This window comes from Paramormyrops kingsleyae, chromosome 19, assembly GCF_048594095.1.
Source record: "Paramormyrops kingsleyae isolate MSU_618 chromosome 19, PKINGS_0.4, whole genome shotgun sequence".
Classification (NCBI taxonomy): domain Eukaryota; kingdom Metazoa; phylum Chordata; class Actinopteri; order Osteoglossiformes; family Mormyridae; genus Paramormyrops; species Paramormyrops kingsleyae.
In genome coordinates this window covers 7,072,024-7,091,888 of record NC_132815.1, presented here as the reverse complement: position 1 = coordinate 7,091,888, position 19,865 = coordinate 7,072,024, and the positions used below count along the sequence as shown (strand labels likewise).

General features: G+C 41.3%; 1 protein-coding gene and 1 long non-coding RNA gene across 3 annotated transcripts in view; one reads left to right on the top strand and one right to left on the bottom strand.

The window, feature by feature from the left end:
* LOC111836091 (exostosin-1) overlaps window positions 1–19,865 on the top strand; it is a 189,210-nt gene that overhangs the window by 117,110 nt on the left and 52,235 nt on the right. The window lies entirely within an intron of this gene.
* On the bottom strand, window positions 1,519–18,274 carry LOC111836092 (uncharacterized). The gene is made up of 5 exons (XR_002836338.2): window positions 18,135–18,274; window positions 17,601–17,917; window positions 8,365–8,562; window positions 8,176–8,231; window positions 1,519–1,735 (listed from the first exon to the last, which is right to left on the bottom strand). It is a non-coding gene; the product is annotated as an uncharacterized lncRNA (long non-coding RNA).

Below are 19,865 nucleotides of genomic sequence, written 5' to 3'. Positions count from 1 at the left end.
ATTTATTATCATTATCATTACTGTATTAGTAGTTGTCATAGTAGTAGTAGTACTTATGTATGTATTTGTGTGTTTGTTTCATCATGTATTTGTTTGTTTATTATTGACATTATAAGTATTATTATTTGTAATAGTATTTGTTTGTTTATTATCGCCAGATTCTGGAGTTCTGTTGTGTCTACGGTTTTTTAACCATGCCTCTCTTCCACATTGACCTGAGGTAGCCACAGTCACACGCCAGTCACATACCGATGGGCGGAATGCAGGGCGTCACACTTCACGATGATCATTTCCCACTAACTGTCTGCCATTCAGAATTGGCTGGAAATCGCCGTACCCCTGAACCACAGGGCTAATCAGTACTGAACCGAAATTGTTCTTGAGATCCTGTGTACTTTTAGAAAGGGACATTTCTGCAATGGCCATGAAAGCCACAAGCCAATGAACATCCATCTGGTTCGGGGCCACATGGATAAAGGAGCCAATCCTCAGAAGCTTAGGGTGAGCACAAGACAGGATAGGACACACCCTCACACACACACACACACACACACACACACACCCTCACACACACACCCTCACACTAACACACACACACACCCTCACACTAACACACATACACACACACCCTCACACACACCCTCACACTAACACACACACCCTCACACTAAGACACACACCCTAACACTCACACACACACACATTCACACACACACACACACCCTCACACACACACACACACCCTCACACTAACACACATACACACACACCCTCACACACACCCTCACACTAACACACATACACACACACCCTCACACACACCCTCACACTAACACACATACACACACACCCTCACACTAACACACATACACACACACACACACCCTCACACTAACACACATACACACACACCCTCACACTAACACACACACACACACACACACACCCTCACACACACACACACACACACCCTCACACTAACACACATACACACACACCCTCACACACACACACACACCCTCACACTAACACACATACACACACACCCTCACACTAACACACACACCCTCACACTAACACACACCAACACTCACACACACACCCTCACACACACACACACACACCCTCACACACACACACACACTGTGCATCCTGGGCACATCAGTTTTCCTAACAGCGTGTTTTTGGGCCCTGGACATTTGAGGCTGCATTACTAACCACTGAATATTTTCTTCCCAAATATTGAGTATCTGGGTTGAAAAGACCATTTCTGTCGTGGCTTCACAACTACACCACATAGCCTACTGCCTTAGCCACAAACCATCGCGATGCATGGTCATTCCAAACAGCTGGGGCCTATTTTATAATATTTGCCAAAACACAATGGTCTCCCTGTGATAACATTGGGCATATTTTAATAGCTCTGTCTTCATGTATAACAGGACCCTTAAGGCCATATTTTACACATTCTTCTGGGTTATTCACACCCTACTGAGGCACAAGTCCGGCTACGTGGATATTTCACGTACTACATATTAGCTTTTAGCGTGCTCATTTTTCCGGAGCTTTCCACGGAGCGATGTGCACAGCAGTCATCTCGGGCAGCAGAGTCGTGTGTGCCGGGGATTTCATTCTGTCACGTTTTTATCTTGCTGTTACGGGGAGATACTGCACTGAGCCCTCATACATTCTGCCGGTCTGTTCTGCTCTCCACAGTGCCAGCAGGGGGCCTCTCCTGTGTACAGATTCAGGAGGAAAAAAAAAACATTGCAGGGAACGACAAAAAAACCCAGTGAAAACAGAGGAAAAAAACCATATACTGAAACGGCAGCCTGTCTCACGCTGCTACACCCTGTCCTTCAGAAGATGATTTTACAGCTCAGTGTGTTGTTTGCATTATTTTTTTCAAAGCAGTCCATTTGTTGACAAGCCTGCCAGTTGGCTTTAGAGTAGTTTTTTAGCCTAAGATACCTTATTGTCGAGCGTGTAAACAAATAAGCTATCCGCAAGCTTCCTTTGTGCTTTTTGTTAGGAAGACAACTCAGATGTTTTTTTTTTTTTTTTTTTGCTTTTCATTTAGGTTTGACAAAGCGAGTCTTGGGAAGAAGAAATGGGTCTTTCTTCATTAAACTCTCCTGTCTCTCATTTGTCAGGATGGGTGGAGTGGATGTGAGCCAGTCGGCTTTGGAGAACCGCGAGTCAGCTTCTGTTAACGGGTCCGGGGGAACCGGCGTCAGGCTTCTGAGAGAATGTGGGGCGTCTTCACACATTTGCCGGGCAGTTTGATTGGCCCTTGTTCCTAGATGGGGGTCGGGGTGAAGTATGACGATAACCATTGGGGGCATTGTCAAAGCAGTCCAAAGATGTTCAAATTGGAAATATGAGTCAGGGAGGAATAACGAGGACAAGGAACACGGAGGGAACTAAGAGGGAAGGTTGGTAAGGACACTTCCATTTGCCTCAAATCAGGACATAATATATTTCAAACGAGAAACAGAGCTTTGTAATGCAGGGGCACCATAACACATTGCCTTTATAACAGGGTGAAAATTGCAACATAAGAGAAGAAAGGGGTGTCATTTGCTGAAGTGACAACCCCCCAGAATGCATGCTTTTTTCCAGCAATATTTATACTTGAGCTGAATAGAGAATTGATTCCTTCATTGATTTTCAATTACATCGTGCCTTCAGGAGACGACGACAGACGATGTTTACCCCAAAAGAAAAAGACAGAAAAAGCAGTAGGTGAACGGCAGAGGCGTTGCCTCTAGTGGTGGGAATGTGAATCATTGCAGTTCCCATCGCAGACTGGCAGAATAGGAAAACATAGCTTGTTTTTAATCACTGTTCTGCTGCTTATTTTAATCTTTTTTATCCAAAGAAACTTGTGACTTTTCCATTTTTACTCCTGGATAATTTACTGGAGCATGTCAGGTTAAGCAGCCTGTTCAGAATTACTATAACCATCAGCTCCACAGGACTTAAAAAAACACCCTTTCAAAGTCACACGTCGGATATTTGCCCCCGATATCATGCTGTCTTTATCCCCCCCCCCCCCCCCCAGCCCCTACCCTTTCTGGTCCTGCGTTCACCGCACCCTGCTTGTGGCAGAATGTGGAGTTTTCATTCCATTTGCTGGCGGTCGCCATGTGTTTGGAGAAGCAGGGCCTGCAGAGCTGGAGGAGTTGCCGTGCATGGAAGCGGGCAGGAGGATATTGGCGCAGACAGCAAAACAATAACCCAGAGAGCCGAGTCTCCCTTTGGGGGGGGGGGGGTGGATTTGTAAGGGGGGCGGGCAGGGACAAGATATAGCCCCGTCCCATGCCTGACTCCTTTTCATTACCCATTGAGCTTCCAAAGTCCAAAGGCAATGCAACCAGGTGGCTACATTCTCCTTTTAACCAAAGGAGCTGGTGACACAGGTGTGAAACTCCAGTAATTTGCTGAAAAATATTGTCAAGTGTACAGATGGGACATTTGAATACGAAAAGAATGAAACTGAGAGACTGAAAAAGTCTGAGCTGGTAAAAGGTTATTCAGACATTGGAATAAATAATTGGAAAATATTTTTTCCTTACAGAAAGGAGAATGGCATTTCACTTGCTACTAATTTTCTCCTTATACATAAATATGTATAATAAACACCAATGCCTGACGTACAAGGGTTTGCAGTATTTAGTGCAGTACAATCATTTCTCTTATTATGACGTACTGAGGATTAGTGACGTGAGATTGGCACCCTAGAGACAGGATTCACGCCACTTTTCTCAGCATCCACAAATGCAGATGACACAATAATTGAGTGGGTTTCCTGCCAAGCAAGAAAGCTCAGTCATCGCTTGTGGAATTGGAGCCAATCAGTGATCAAATCATCACAGCCTTCTTTATATTGACCATACAGGAAGCCATCATTGTGCTGTGCTTCGTAGACACAGCTAACCTTGAACACAACAGGAACTTCAAGAAACACCTTTGCCGTATGATAGATAATATGCTTGCCGGAAACATATTACTACAAATAGGAGAAATGAGTGCCAAGATCAGAAGAGATAACAAAGGAAAAGAACTCATCATAGGGAGATAAGAAAATGGGGAACTTTTCACAAACCTTTGTCACAAGCAATTTAGTTTTTGGCGGAACCCTTTCCAACATTGACATTGATAGATAGGCAGACACAGAACCAGATCAACAGCATCAACATTTGAAGATGAGGAAGGAAAGTTCAAGATGTGAGTGTTCTTCAGAGAAGCAGATGTGGAATCTGATCATGTGTTAGTAGTGGACAAATTGAAGATCGTAGTCATTAGAGGTAGGAAATACCAGAGGAATCAACAGTACAAAGTACGGAAGCTTAGAAATACAGCCGTCCAGCAAAGGTTCACACTAACACTCAGGACCCATAAAGCATAAATAGAATGTTGTACTCTGGGAAAGAAGTGGGAGAAGGAGTGACAGGCAAATGCCAGAGCCTGTGAGGAGCAAAATGGCTTTACATGGAAGGAGTTCAAGAGCTGGAAACCATTCAGATGATAGAAAAAACGCCAGACACCCAGATTCAAAGCTAAAACATAAACACAGAAATAGGGGATCACGTGGGAATATGCAGATCTGGAAATTACACAGAATAACTGGCAAGAGAGGCAGAAGAGGAACGCAAGTTAACACAGGAAACCCAATAAAATTACTGATAATAAAATCTGTAGTAACCAAGGAGAAAAGAGTGAAAGTTGTAAAGAAGATCAAGAATGGCAGAACCCCTTGACCAGATGAGATACCCTTACTGAAGAGGTTATGGCAGATGTGTTCCTCAGTCTCCTAACAATTGTTTGCGGGACTGAAAAAGAGTAGAAGATGGTCCTTAATGTGAAATTGTCCAAAACGGGCCTTGACTGGCAAGACTGCAAGGGCAACTGCTGTCCTTAACAAGCCACGTCCTCAAGCAAATAATCCTACAAAGAATAAGAGAAGCTATCAGTGAACAGCTCAGTGGTGAACATGCTGGGTTTAGGAGCAGCTGCTCATATACAGAGAATATATACACCCTCGATGTCATTGAAGAGTAGTTCCTGGGGTGGAAATTGCCCCACTATATAAACCTTCAGGTTCAGAACATGATGGACCACAACGAATGGCAAAGAATGCTTAGACTTTAGGGAATTCCCACAAACATTGTAAAGCTTATGCATGGACTATATGAAAACAAGAAGTCATCCACAATTCCTCCCTATCATCAGCTTGTGATGAGCATACTGGAGTCCACCAAGAGGTGCCTGGTGGACATTCAGAATAAAATTGGAAGACCTAGACATCTCTGATGACTTACGTCTGCTGGCACATTGATTTCAGCACATACAACAAAAGACAAAAACCGTCCATCCAGTCGCAAAATCTATAGGTCTGGAAATCGAAACCATCCAAAGCATATGCACTGTTGCTCAGAGGGACACCCCAGTATACCCAAGGGAAATGGGGGCATCTGGTTTCCACCAGGAAAACAACTCCAGACTAAACATAGAGGATGTTTTTATTTGAGCTGTTATAAGACATAGGATGTTACATGATATGTGGTCATAAAACTCAGAAGGTCCCATGTTGAGCTGTCATAAGACTGAATGTTGCAAATACATTGCAATATATATTTGACAAAAAATTTGACAACATATTAATTGCATCACAAAAGATCACCCATATAATACATACTGTAAGTGTTTACAAAAGATGATTTTTCTGAGAGCCAGGGAATGCTTTAGTTAAAAGTAGAGAAGTAGTATTAGGAGTAATTTTCTCTAAACATTTCCCTAGAATTAACATTATGCTCTTATTCATCCATTAGGAATTTTTGAAGATTAAATGTTAATCTAGATTTAAATGATGCATAAAATCTGGATGCCAGTTCTATTATCATTATTTTTCTCATATTGAGTCTCCAAGTGCAATGCCTGTAATGGTATGTTACTGGAAGCACTGGACTGTTTGAGGGCCGATGTGCGTAATGCATGACCATTCGTATTACATTGGCAGGTAACCATGACGGATTGTGTGGAGAATTATTCGTACCACATGTAAATAGTTGAATACATGCCTTAAATGTGGGTAGCTTGAATAATTGTATCAGTTCTGAGAAAAAAATATGCTGCCTCACCCAAAATTCTAGGATGGCATCCAAATGCACAATTTAAAAATACTGCAATAAGTCTTAGACACTTAATGAAAGTGTGATATAAGTTAAATAAATGGAATGCAATCTTTTTATGCAGTTTTTCCCAATCCAGTCCTTGGAGACCTGCAGACAGTCCACATTTTTGCTCCCTCCAAGCCACCGGTAGGGAGGAACAATGTGCAATCTTTGGCAGGAAGCGGCAATAGAGCAAAACCATGGACCGGCTAGGGGTGCCTGAGGGTCGGGTTGGGAAACCCTGCATTAAAAGATTGCATTCCATTTATTTTATTCTTGCCTATTTAGATGCATAGCATCATACCATTAATTCTAGTTTAATCTTTCAGTAAATTAGAAATGATAAATTTGTGATGTCACATACCTTTGCGTTTTATCTATACAAAGATATGATGGCAAAATTAAGAATAAATCTTACTAACAGATCCTTTTATGCATGACTTCTGTTATAAGTATGGAGATGCAGCCTCCTGTATTGTCCAATGAAATAAACATGAAGTGCAGATTTTTATGGTTCGGCTGCCCCATGTTACTTGTCTAGTCATTATTTAAAGTATCTAACTCACATGTGTGTATGGGATAGATACAAATATTTGTGTATACAAGATGAAGTAGGAGATTCTGGGCAGCAACCAACCAGGTAAAGGGCGGAAGTGACTTTATAATGCTAGAGATGACCGTTAACTTATCCGTTAACTTTTCTCATCAATCGTAAGATGACATCAAGTGACCTTCAGAAGGAATGGGAAACATTAAGTGCAGGTGTGAAGTGCACTGCTAGGACAGTTCATATCAGGCTCCTAGAAGCAGGACTGAAGACCCATAAAGCAAAGGAAGAAGTATCTCATTAATGAGAAGCAGGGAAGAGCCAGGCTGCAGTTTGCTCTCTCTCTCTCTCTCTCCCTCTCTCTCTCTCTCTCTCTGTATACAGTATGTATATATGTAATTATTCACAGACACACACAGATAAATTGAGAAATGAGTGAAACAAAAAATAGTGCTGTCTACAGCCAAAATATGAGCAATTCGCACCATCCTGCTGTGGCTTTTTAGGGGGCTCTTGCATGTTGCTGGAGTGCCAATTAATTTTATTTTCTGGGAGTTGTACGGACTTATTAAGAAACAGCTAATTGCTGAGAACGACTTTAATAAGTAATGAACCCCCAAAAAATGGCCTCTTCTTTACGCGTCTCTAACACCGGCAACACGAATGCCATGGCGAATGTCTCCACAAACTGCCCTGTCATACTGCAGCGGACGCACGTTAAATATGTTTGTTCACGGTAGACACACTCAGTAGGCTGTATTGTCATCATTATGCATTCCACTGTAGCATTTTCGCCAACCGAATTACCTGTGCGCTAATGAGGATTACAAGGATTGGTACACCATAGCTTCTGAAGGTCTTGAAGTCACTCATAGGAGAACCACACATTAAAACCAAATATGGCCTGAATCCCCACCTATAGTGCCAGTAGGATCTGCGGTGCCCCCTTCTGACAGCATTGTGTCATGTCACGCAGTTTTTGGGACCGCGGTAAACTTTTTAGGGCATGTTTTGTGTTTATTACCCATTACCAAGTTCTTGTTGTCTGTTTTTCTGCATTCATATTCTTGTGTGTACAAGCTACATGCTGGGAGTTGACCTAGTTGAAGAAATCTGCCAAATTAAATTAATGCATATGCAACGGCTTTAGTTCAACTAAGTAAAAGTCAAATTGGATGACGGGATTATGAAAATGATTAGCAGGATATACATGTCATTTTCATTATTATCACCAAATATATATAATTATCTATATATATTCTAAGTAGCACCAAGTTATTTGTTCTTATCAGTGTTAAGGTAAAAAAATATACATATATAAAATAATATACATTGACAATAGGACAAAAGGAATAACAGGATTATCTGATCACCTTTTTTTCATTGACCATTCATGTCAGTCAGATTCATGAATAAAATCAATCGTAAATAATACATATTTCTGGAAATTACCTTTGTTGTTAAGATAGTAACAAATTGTAGTTGCTTCATTTCTGATCAAACATTCCCTGTATCAAAATAACAGACAAAAATTACAAGGGCTTCAGTTCTTGATAACACAGAGAAGAGTTTTCTGAAGCTAATTATATAATTGGTAACAATAACACTCAAAGGGGGAGGAGCAACGAGGACAATAATTACCATGGAAACAGCCGATAATATCCTCCGCTGGAGTTTTCTGGCCGCACTCCTTCCTGCAGCATCCCAACTTTCAGACATGAAATCTGCCGTGTAGCTATTCTGTACGTCGTCAATTATTCAGTTGGACAGAGAGCAGGCGACTCAGTCGTTGTGATCACTTGAAATCATGCACCAGCAGCAACGCGGTGAAATCTAGATCTGAAACCAGAGTGAAACACTGGCTATTTTTAGAGAGACAAAGTACTGGCATGCTGATGCAATTTGGCCGTCTAATATGTAATGACTTTCACAATAATCTTTCCAGATAAAATGTTTTTTTTTTTCTTTTAATAATGGCTTTATTGTTTATTTCTGTTCCGTAATTTAATTGGAACCCTTTCTTTGTCCATCATTCAACCACAACAGAAGATTCAGAGGCAAAAGAAAGTCTTGCATTTTTCTATCTAATGTGTCTTTCATCATATTGCCTTGATAAACTTGTAATATGAGTATAAGTAGCATTGACGTATTGTGGTCTGTAGACTACTTTTTGTCCTGTGTAGTGTTTAGAGTTGCTATCATCTCCAAAGGGAAATTCAGGTGCCCGTGTTTGTTCTCACTGCCTCGTTCCACCAGGGCCTTGTTCCCGGTTCTCCGTATGTATCCCCATGTTCTGCTTTTGTTTTGACAGTAACCCCCAACAGAGCCGGTCTGAAACAGATCAGTCATGTGATTGCATGTCCCCTGTTTGTGTATTTTTTTACCTTCCCGCTGATTTTTCTTCCTGTCCCCGCCCCCCCCCCCCCCCTTTGTCCATCACCAAAAAAAGAGAGAAAAAGAGAATGTGAAAATAAAACTGGTCCCTTGCAATTTGTGGTGCTCTTACAAAGTCCTCCCAGGCTCTCTCAACCCCTTATTATCAGTAATTAAACTATTTTTAAAATACATAGATGTGGCAGAGAGAGTTGGGATTGCGGTTGAGTCCCTGATAAAGGAACATCAACAGCCATGTTATTGAAAATAGCTACCTGTGTAATTACATAAAATGAGTTTAAAAGGCACCCTATAAGTCATGTCGGCCCTGGAGAGATGGTAGACTCTGCAAATAAATAGCTTAAGATAATCTGCAACTGCTGCAAATGGCTGCGATAGAGGCGTGCTTAAATGGGTGTGATTTATAACTCTGATGTGTGGCACTTCCAGATGCACATTGGGACATTTAGGTGGATCGTGAAGATAGCACGTTTTTATCTAGCAGTCAGATTAGCCAAACGCTACGATAAGAGGTTGGTGAGTATGGCTGGTATTTTTAGGTTAGCTCTTGAATGAGTTCGTAATGTCTCATGATAGCAGGAATGAATGAAAAGGAGTTGAAGTTTGGTTCTGTGCTGACATGCATAATGGATTTAATCCGGGCCTTATACATAAAAGGGATAAAATCTGTAATGTCTAGTCTTTAAGGGAACCTGCAATGAGGCAAGTGTGCCTGCTTCACCACCCAGAGGTGCCCAGAGGTGCACCCTACATTTGCACATCACGCTTTTTGAGTGTACAGACCCTCTGCTGCCTTCCCATCAGGACCACCTCTTCTTTGTGCCTATTTTTAATTTTTTCCCAGGGCTGACATCATTTCTGGACTGCTTCCAGGAATCTTTATTCATTTTTTTTAATTTTTTTTGAGTGTGCAGCATAAGAAATTACTAGCTGAATCCTCGCTAGTAGCTGCATCTGTGCTTAGGTGACCTCCTGTGATTATGTTACATAATTTTACCAGAGCCCAAGAGTATTAGGCTCTGGTAAAATGGAGTATTAAGAGGTCAAAACAAACTCACTTTCACATTCTTTATATTTCCGTATATATGGTACAGTATAATTTGGGACTTGGTTGTTTACCTATAGATTAAAATCTGCATATTCAGATTTTTTCGAAGTGTTCACCCCAAAAAATAATCTCTAGGTCACACTTTCTCATAAGGTGCCACGATACTCTAAAGTAAGCACTAATAAATGCTGAATTGCGAATATCTGCATAGGCATGCGGTCCATGGCAATCCCCATCCTCATGTCACGTTCCTCACCAATCATGGCTCGCCATCGTCCTGTATGGGTAAACCGATGTGGATAATGCACTGACGGATGGATGTTTTTAGAGTAAAGCAGTTCCAGTATCCCTGCTTGAAACCATCATTATCTTGCTTTAAACTCTACACACTTCTCTGTGGAACGCAGTCTTAAGGATTAACGAGTCAAAATTTTAAATATTTTGGTCCACCTGCCTTGTGTTTCTGAGACGGACACAGGGTGAATTCTGCACGTGCGGTTCTGTTAAGCATGGTGGAGGTGGTGTCACGGTCTTTGGATGCTTTACCAAATCTAAAGCATGGTCATCCAGTGTGGACATCATCGTACGTTTCACAAGCGTGCCATTCCATCAGGATAATGGCTCATTGGGCAACTCTTCAGTCTTAAGTGAGACAGTGACCTAAAACACACCTCAAAATTGTGCCAAAACTGTTTAGCGAAGAAGAAAAGGTACAGACACCTCAAACAGAGGCCTGGCCTGCTCAGTCTCCATACCTCAGTCCCATAGTACTTCCTTGGAACAAACCATACAGAATATCTAAGCGACCCAGAAACTCCTTGGGAATTTCCACAGAAGAGCTTAAAAGACATGTCAGGTAATTTACCATTAAGTAAATGCTTTTATCCAAAGAGATAGCAGAAAGCAGGGATCAGACAGTCCCTGAAGTCATTGGAAGTTAAGGGCCTTGTGACATCACACTGCTGACCCTGGGATTTGAACCGGCGATCTTCCCATTACAGGGTCAGTGGTCTGATCCGTTCAGCCACACACCATCCCGTCTATGATTTTCAATGACGAGACAAACAGATCATTTTGAGGAATCTAGATTTTGAGATCATTTTCTAATTTCTCGAACAGTGTTTTTCCCTTTTGTGCATATTCTCTTTCTTTCATTTTCAAGTATTTACAGAAAAAAGTTACAACGTAAAACCTTACAGAAGAACCCAGATTCTCACACTTTTAATTTAGTGTGAGAATGGTACATATTGATCACAAAGCTTCCCGAAATCTGACAGAGAGTGAAAATACAAATGATTCGTTCACGAATAAAAAGCAGACCAGTTTGCAACATGTGAAGCTCTGAATCAGTATGACTGTACAGAATAAAGCGCAACGACACATTTAGAAAGTAACTGCAGGGACAAAACAGGGAATGAACAAGCCACCCCTGAATCAAGAAGTGCTTCTAACAGCCCAGTACATACATCAGATGAAAGATATCCCCCATAAACAGCCTTGCTTTTTGCGTCTGGCTAAATATATGTAAAGGAATTTTTGAATAATTCATAAAGTTCTAGAAGGCTGGATATCTGGTGAAATCTGACCGTTTTAATACAGCACAGCTGAACGAGACTAAGGTCATAGATATCTGCTGCTTTGTTTAGGGAAATTAAACATCTTGCAGGTCCACTCTTTACATCACTCTTATCTGGTGACTTTCATTCTTGACAAAAATGACAAAAAAATGGCTCCATGGTGTCAAATAGAATATAAATGAAAATAAATTTTAAAAGACGCAATGAATATGCAAAAAGGAAACAACGCAGCCATAAGGGACAGCATGTTAAACTTCGTGTTTGGGCATTTGTTTGTTATCACTTCACTGCTTTATATGTCATTGTTTAAACTGAACAGGACATTAAAGTGTTCTCCGTTTGTGGTATGCTGCTATTTTACACTCTCCCTTATAATGTTGATGTACCCTGTTTATTTAATTAACACCTGTCTTCGTATAAAATTGTGAGTTTTATATTACAATAACGTGTTTGCAGAAAACAGAATCTCTCCATCCAAAGCAAGGCGTGAGGGATGCTTGAGGGATAATTAACCAACATCGCCTGTACTTATAGTAGTTAAGATTAACTTTACTGAGCCCAGGGGGAAATTCTTTACAGCCAGGTTATGGATCATCTAGGAATTGAACCATGATCTTCTTGCACACAAGGCAATAATCATACCGCTAGACCAATTGGGAGCTGTAGGCTTTATCACGGCCTTAACAGCAATATGATTATTTGGCATCTATGAAAGACTTTTAGTGCACAGAGCCTTAATCCACTGAACTACACATTAGCCCTCAAGCAAAAACCGATGTTTCTTCTTAGTCCATGAAACACAGCTGTTTGCCTTACCAATTAATAACGAACTTTAAAAGCTGACTTGAATTTGGCTTTAATGTAGCTATTTAGCAAATGTGAACGTCTTCCCTGATCATGTGAACAGCAAAACAGTTCAAAATGTTTGCTTTTGTTTTTTTTTTATTATTTTTTAAGAATTTAATTACATTTACAAGAAACAACTAAGTTGTTCTTTCTTTACAGGACAAAATCACCGTAATTATCCTTTGAATATATCGTTGAATATTTTTAATGCTGCAGACATCTGAGATCCAAATAGTCGTATGACTCACAGCTTCAATTCTCTATCCATCATCTACCTATGAGTCTAAAATTAGTCAATTTGCTCCTCAAACATTGACAACACTCATTTTTCCCCAGGTTCCCAAGTCATTCATGCAGCTCCCATCGAGAAAGAGACTGGTGCCATACAGTCTGTTACACACAGTGTCCAATTCCCTAATGTACAAATAATCCTTTGCAAGAGAGACTGAATACTATTGGACAGCAAGGTCTCCCTGCTTTGATGTCTCAGCCAATTGGGAGAGAATGGCATTTGCTGTTTCCATTCATCACCAGATCTCTTGACTTCTGATTGCATGTGATTTGACAGAGATGAGGAGATCTGAGTTTTGCTAAGTTGCCTTTGATCTACTTAAAGAAAAAAAAAATACAGCATATTACCTCCGAGCTGGGCAGTACACATTTTCTTAGGGCTCTTGTTGAGCAGTGTAAGTATTTTTTGATGACCTGCTGTCTTGCCCATATAATTACTGTATATGGTTGGTAAAAATTAAACGTGTAATGCTGAGTTGGAAACACCTTCTTTTCCTATTAAATTTTGATTATGCTTCTTCTTATAAGGGGTGCCTTATTTAAGATGGCAGTTGGTTGAATCATACTGGTTTTTGAGCTGTCTGGGGTTACACCCAGGGCTTAACAAGCCTCGATATACTCTGGTTCTTCTCGTTTTATCAGGTCACGCATAAAGAAGGTCCCCAGGGCCTCTGGCGAAAGGGATTTACATCAGCAGGGGGTTTGTAGAGTAGGGAAAATCCTACAGTATGGGACGGGCCACACTCACAGCAGCCACATGCGAAATGTGGACCGTCCATTATTAAGGAATGTGGGAGAGCACACGGTCAAGCAGGAATAAACAAGTAACCGATTCAATGAGAAATTTGTGAGGCGGATTGGACCTTATTTACCCGCCCGATAGTTCCGTTCCTGCATCTGGCTTTTCTGACAACATACTAAACACACTCAGATCACAATCTGTTGATTTCTCATACTGATAGAGTAGAGGTTAATTGCATGTCTTCTTGGAAATTCGCATGCTGATCAATGTAGCGATAAGCTGCAAGAATCCACCCCGCTCACTCTGCCGAAGATGGCATATAGACTGCCGGTTGTCTGCGTCAGTTTATAGAAAGATGTTTTTAAGGTTATCTCTTGCTTTTGCAGTGGCCCGCAGTCTAAAGGTCACTGAAGCCTTTTCAACAACAACAACAAATAAGCTATTGTTTTATCTCTGTCGATTTCTCTCTCTTGCTCATCCTTTCAGTCAAGTGTATTAGGGATGTGTCCATGGTACCGAAAATGATGGAGCAGGAGGACACAGTAACAACACAATATAGACCTGGCAGAAAGTATTGCAATATACAGAATTAGCTACAAAAGTGTGCTATTCGTTTTTAGAATGGGCTTAGCCAGTAGCCATTCGATTTGATGTAACCCAGTGGGGGAGCGTGGATTGCTTTCATCTTTCATGTCCTCATTCTAATACTACTTTGTCTGTGTATTTGAGTGCAAAAATGGTAAAAGGGACACATGGATAACAATATAAAACCTTTATCAATATTATGTGTGTCTTTGGTGCTGTTCAATCCTGGGAACACGTGCAAGTCAGCTCATGTTATTTGCAATATTTATAAGCTCCATAAGTGCCAAAGCGACAGCCCACCTGCACTGTGTCTTCTAATAACTTGTGTCCTATGATGACTAGTGTAAGATGATTTTTTTTGGTTTTTTTTGTCACAATCTTCAGGCCCTGATTGCTTGAGATCATACTGCAATTTTAATAACCAGTAGCAAAAACTGAAATAAATTTAAAAGAATAATTTCTAAATATAGCGCATATATATATTATATATATAATTTAGAATAGACATATAGAGTTTAAATCCAGATTGACATCTACTAATAACATAAATGTATTTCTTTAAGGCCAACTTAAATAAATCTAGCTTCTTTAAGTTTTTAATATTAAGTCCTAATCAAATTATGCATGTGACAGCTGACAGCACACACACACACACACACACACACACACATACACACACACACACACACACACACACACACACAAACCCGCTCGCACGCACGCACACATACACACACACAAAAATCTGCAGCACCAGACACCTGAGCTTATTAAAAAATCTACAGAAAAATATTAAGAGATCTTTATCAAGAATGCGTATGTTTTAATCTCCTCTATCTTCCGATTTGATGACTAAATTCATGTGGTAAATTGCATGGCCTTGGCAAACTCAGAGCCTGTTATGACTGAGCATTTATTAAGTCTGTCCTTAAAAAGTCATAGCAAACTCACGTTATTCTCTAATTAAAGTGTCTTTAAATATTTTAATGCATTTTTTATATTTTTGACAGTGAGATACTGAATATCTCATATGGGAGGTTTTTATTGCGATAGAAAACGGAAGGAAATGCAGGCCTGTACTGTACTGTTTCTGTACAGTATGTGAATGAGTACTTCATTAAGAGTGTAAAACAGCTGACTGTAAAACAGTTTTAGTAACAGGCTGCAGCTGTTCACCTCTCTATTGGAAGTCCTTAGTCATTGGTTCCCCTGCATTTGATTGTGTGATAATGTAAAAATGTATTACCTCACATTGTCCTGTTAGCCTGTTTTACCTATATAATTTGTTTGTCACAGGTTTTAGCTAATTGGAGGTATAGTATCTGCTGTCACCACTGTCATTACAGCAGTGCTAAATATTGGTGCAGACAGCTTCACAATTCACATCCTTCACCTTGACGTTAGCAGCTAGCGTAGCCTTCATTGGGCCTGTCCGCCCTCAGGCCCCCTGCAGGCCGCTGCAGGGATTACAGTTTGGCACTTTGACGCTGTAATCCTGCCAGTCCGCTTATGCGGTTATTCATGTATCCTTTGCATTTGTAGATCTTTACGTTCGGCGACGGGCATGGTTATGGAACGGCTCGATTTCACGGCTCGACCACAGGAGTAGTCAGCTTAGACCCGCCCCTCCTGCGGTGGATAAAATGAAATCAGCTGTGCCCCCCCCCCACCCCCCACCCCGAGCCCTGCCTGGATTCAGCAGCACTAACCCTCACCACGCCGCCATGATCCCTGCAGGTACCATCACTCATCGACAATCATTCCGCACGGCTCTGTATCTAAACACGAGAACGTGAAGCAGGACGGACTCACACCCGTCGCCCCCGTGAGTGTGATCCGGGCGGACAGTTATGGATTACTCCGGGAATCCAAGCTGCACTGGGTAGATTCGGGTGGGAGGTAGGGAGAAGGGGAGATCAGCAATGGACGTATCTGGGCAGGTCTCCGTATGGCCCGAACCCAGACTGGCCCGAATTCTGAAGGTGACCATCGGTGTATTCAAGAGCCCTTCCATCATGAAGGTGTGCAGGGGCCAGAGCGGGGGGGGGGGGGGTACTCTTGAAGGAGCTGAAAGGTTCTGCTAGCAGTCAGAAGCATGGATGCTGATCATTGGTGAAAAAACACGGAGCTTCGTCTATGTAACGTTGTAGAGAAACTGATTACGTTATTTGTTATACCCGAAATCCCACCTTTTGCCGCACACTGACCCCAGGAGCGCCAGCGTGCTTGCACTTCCGGCTTTCATTAGCCTGACGTGCACAGTTCAACGTGTATCATCGTGAGTGTGCGCTCCACGATGCATTACTTCGCAGTGTCTCCCTGCCCTGCGCTTCCTGGAATAGACTGAGGTCCATGTGACCCCGTACTGAGATGGCAGTCATGGGAGCGGGGCGGATGGCTTTTTCAGTGGTGTGAATCACATGGACTGCCGTGCTCACATGGGTATTTCCGTTTGCTCTGACACAGCTGTGCAGCTGTGAACTAAGGACATGGCTTCCATGCTTATATTTAGTCGACATGCTGGAACACAAGCAGTTCTCCATTTTGACATCTGTGGTCTTCCGAAATCCCGCCAGCATGGAATGTGGATGACCCACAAATACAATAACACATAATATGAGAACTGAGATTCAAGTTCTCCGATCTCAGGCTAAAAAGCTAAATTAATATCTGTGATGTGTAAATAATAGATCTCATTACTCAAACAGTGTTTTTTATTAATTAGTGTGTACTTATCTGTGCACGAGTTTACAGTGTGCTGTAGAGGCTAAACTGTGACATTCTTTCAGACCGACCAACCAAAAATATTTTAATGAGGAATTTACCTCCCATAAAGGGTGTCCCCTGTCCAATGCCTCGTGCCCTGGCAGCCTGAGGCAGGCTCTGGGTTTGCCAAAACCATACATCGGATAAGTAGCTTGGGTGAATGGATGGATGGATGGATAGATGGATGGATGGTTAGAACTTCCAATTATATTTAACAAGACCAGCCATAATAAAATAATTAAAAAAACGTTTGGATATCCTAAAATGAATTGGGAACGACACTTAATGCCAGACTTAAAAATATCAAGACTCATGCTGTATTATTCCACTCTTTAATTTGACTTTGACGGTTAAATTTGAAATGTTTCTTTTTATATCACATAACTAGAAATTGTATTTGCATATTTTTCCCAGTAAAGTTAATTAGGTTAGATTAATGTTAATGCTTTGGCTTAGGAGAGGATTTCTGCACCTTGCAGAAATGATTGAATCTGATTAGCACAGCGCAACGCACACAAGGAGACAATTAATTTGCTATATTCTGTGTGATTCCTTGGGCTTCAGATGCGTTTTGTTTTGGTTTGTATCTCCATCGTTTAGGCAGAGTGACAGCAAAAAGAGGGTTTACCTGTCCGCAGGTAATCAGGGACTTGCAGGCTGAGCCAAACGCTGAGGGATAAAGCATTAAGCATTAATGAGCGAAGACCTCGGTTTCAACTCGCGTGGAACATGTTTTGCGATGCCGTCGCCTCTCGCAGGGAATCTCGTCTCCGTCTCTCCCGCCCTCGACTTTGTGGAGACTTTGAAGCGCAGCGAGTACGCCGATACTGTGTTTCTCTAACAGAATATATGAAATGTGAAAGAGCAACAATAGGTGAAAATCTCTTGAGCCAGTTGGGGTCTCCTCCGCAACTTTTACTATTACAGGTCATCCAGCAGTCAGCCCTGAAACAGTACAAATACAGCAATGAGCTCTGCAGTATGACAACTGAGCGACAAAAAGTATAATAACTTATCCGTATCTCACGTGTGTGGTATGTTGATCACTTATAAATCCGACGCAATTACAAATATCAAGCGAACAATATACTGTACAGGTATCCCTGTATATCACTTTACCAACGTTTGCCTTACGATACTTTGCTTTTCACGAAAGACTTACACTGGCACTTGTTTTCACTGAAGTAAAGAAATCTGAAGAGGATGTTTGCTTTGACAAAACAAGGAGAAAAGCCATTTTTTTTATCAGCAAGCTAATTATAAGTAAACACTCATCCTCCGCATAATGCCGTTTCGATCAACGACTGACCGCATATACGACAGTGATCGCATAAGGTTATAATGGAGCTGAAAATTCCTATTACCTAGCGACGTCGTAGCCGTCATAACGTTATAACGTAACACATTATGTGTTTGTTGGTGCTGTTAGTGTAAACGAACCTGCCACACTGCCAGTCGTGTAAGTATAGAACAGTACATGCTGCTTGATAATGATAATAGAGTCTGATTTATGTATTTACTATACTGTACTTTGTAAAATTTTTAATTAGGCTTTACCATATTGCCTAGGTGTGTAGAGCGCTATACTGTACCATCTAGGTTTGTTCTCACAACGGCAAAATCACCTAACGACACATTTCCCAGAACGTAGCTCCGTCGTTAAGTGACGCATGACTGTATTGATTCTGGTAATGAAACTAAAGTAGGCCTATACATATATTATTTCTACTTTATACCGGTTCTGTATTTGTCATATTCCTGCTTTTACTCTATGACAGTGTTATTTAAGGTTTTATATAATATAGGTTAGTTGCCATTTAAGTTCAATTCAATTTATTTTTATATAGCGCCTTCTACAATACAGCCGCCCCAAGGTGCATTACGTGGGTGTGTTACATGTGATACATTCCTGCATCATTTATACAGAATAATTCAAAAACAAGGAAAAGGAAAGACAAAGAAATGAAAGAAAGGAAGATGACAATGGTGGAGAGGAACCAAAAACTGCCAAGTAGGGAGAAATGAAACCTCTAGGGGTCCAAGGTCAACCCACCCACCCCCCCGATTTCCATTTGCACTGTAATCTGTGGCACTGCTGTTTGTAAAAACATACGAGATCATTAAACCAAGGAGAATGTCTGGAGGATTTTTTCAGCTTTATTTTTCAAAGGCGCCGTTTCACCCAAAACCTGACTAACTACTGTACTGAAGTCATGTCTGACTTTGCTGACGTTCACATTACTTACTGTATCAATAATTCTGTCATTTAGATAATGTGTCATAATAATCCACTCTATAGTCAAAGAGGGTAGCTCAGTCACGATGGTCAGTGAAGGACTTATTCAATGGACAGACAGATTCATGATGAACGTAAACTCTCTAAGTGATAATCAAGTCCAGTGTATGACTGTGAACATGCGCTGGTGACATTCAACAGAGTCCAGGAGGGACAGGGAACTTTTGCTGAAAGCATCAGACTCTAGGTCCACATGTATATTGAAATCTCCAAGTAAGACAATTAAGTCCGCGAGAAGTTCTCCAAATTCAGTTAGGAACGATGTGTGTGGTCCAGATGGTCTGCATACTGTAAGAACGTAGATGGGTGGGTCAGATATCATTTGAAGTAGCTTTGATTCAAATGTTGTAAAATCTTCAATGATTACGAGTTTAATTTTTAAAAACGAGTTTAAAATAGCAGCCAGGTCGCCTCCGCGCCCAGAGCCATGTGGTTTATGTATGAAACTAAGCCCATTAGGTGAGGCTTCAGCAAGCGGGATAGTGTCTGTGGGTCTGAGTCAGGTTTCAGTTAAAAAAAACAGAGAGCTGCACTAGAGTCAAGCACCACATCATCGACAAGAACTGATTTGTTTCCTAAAGAGAGAACGTTCAGTAA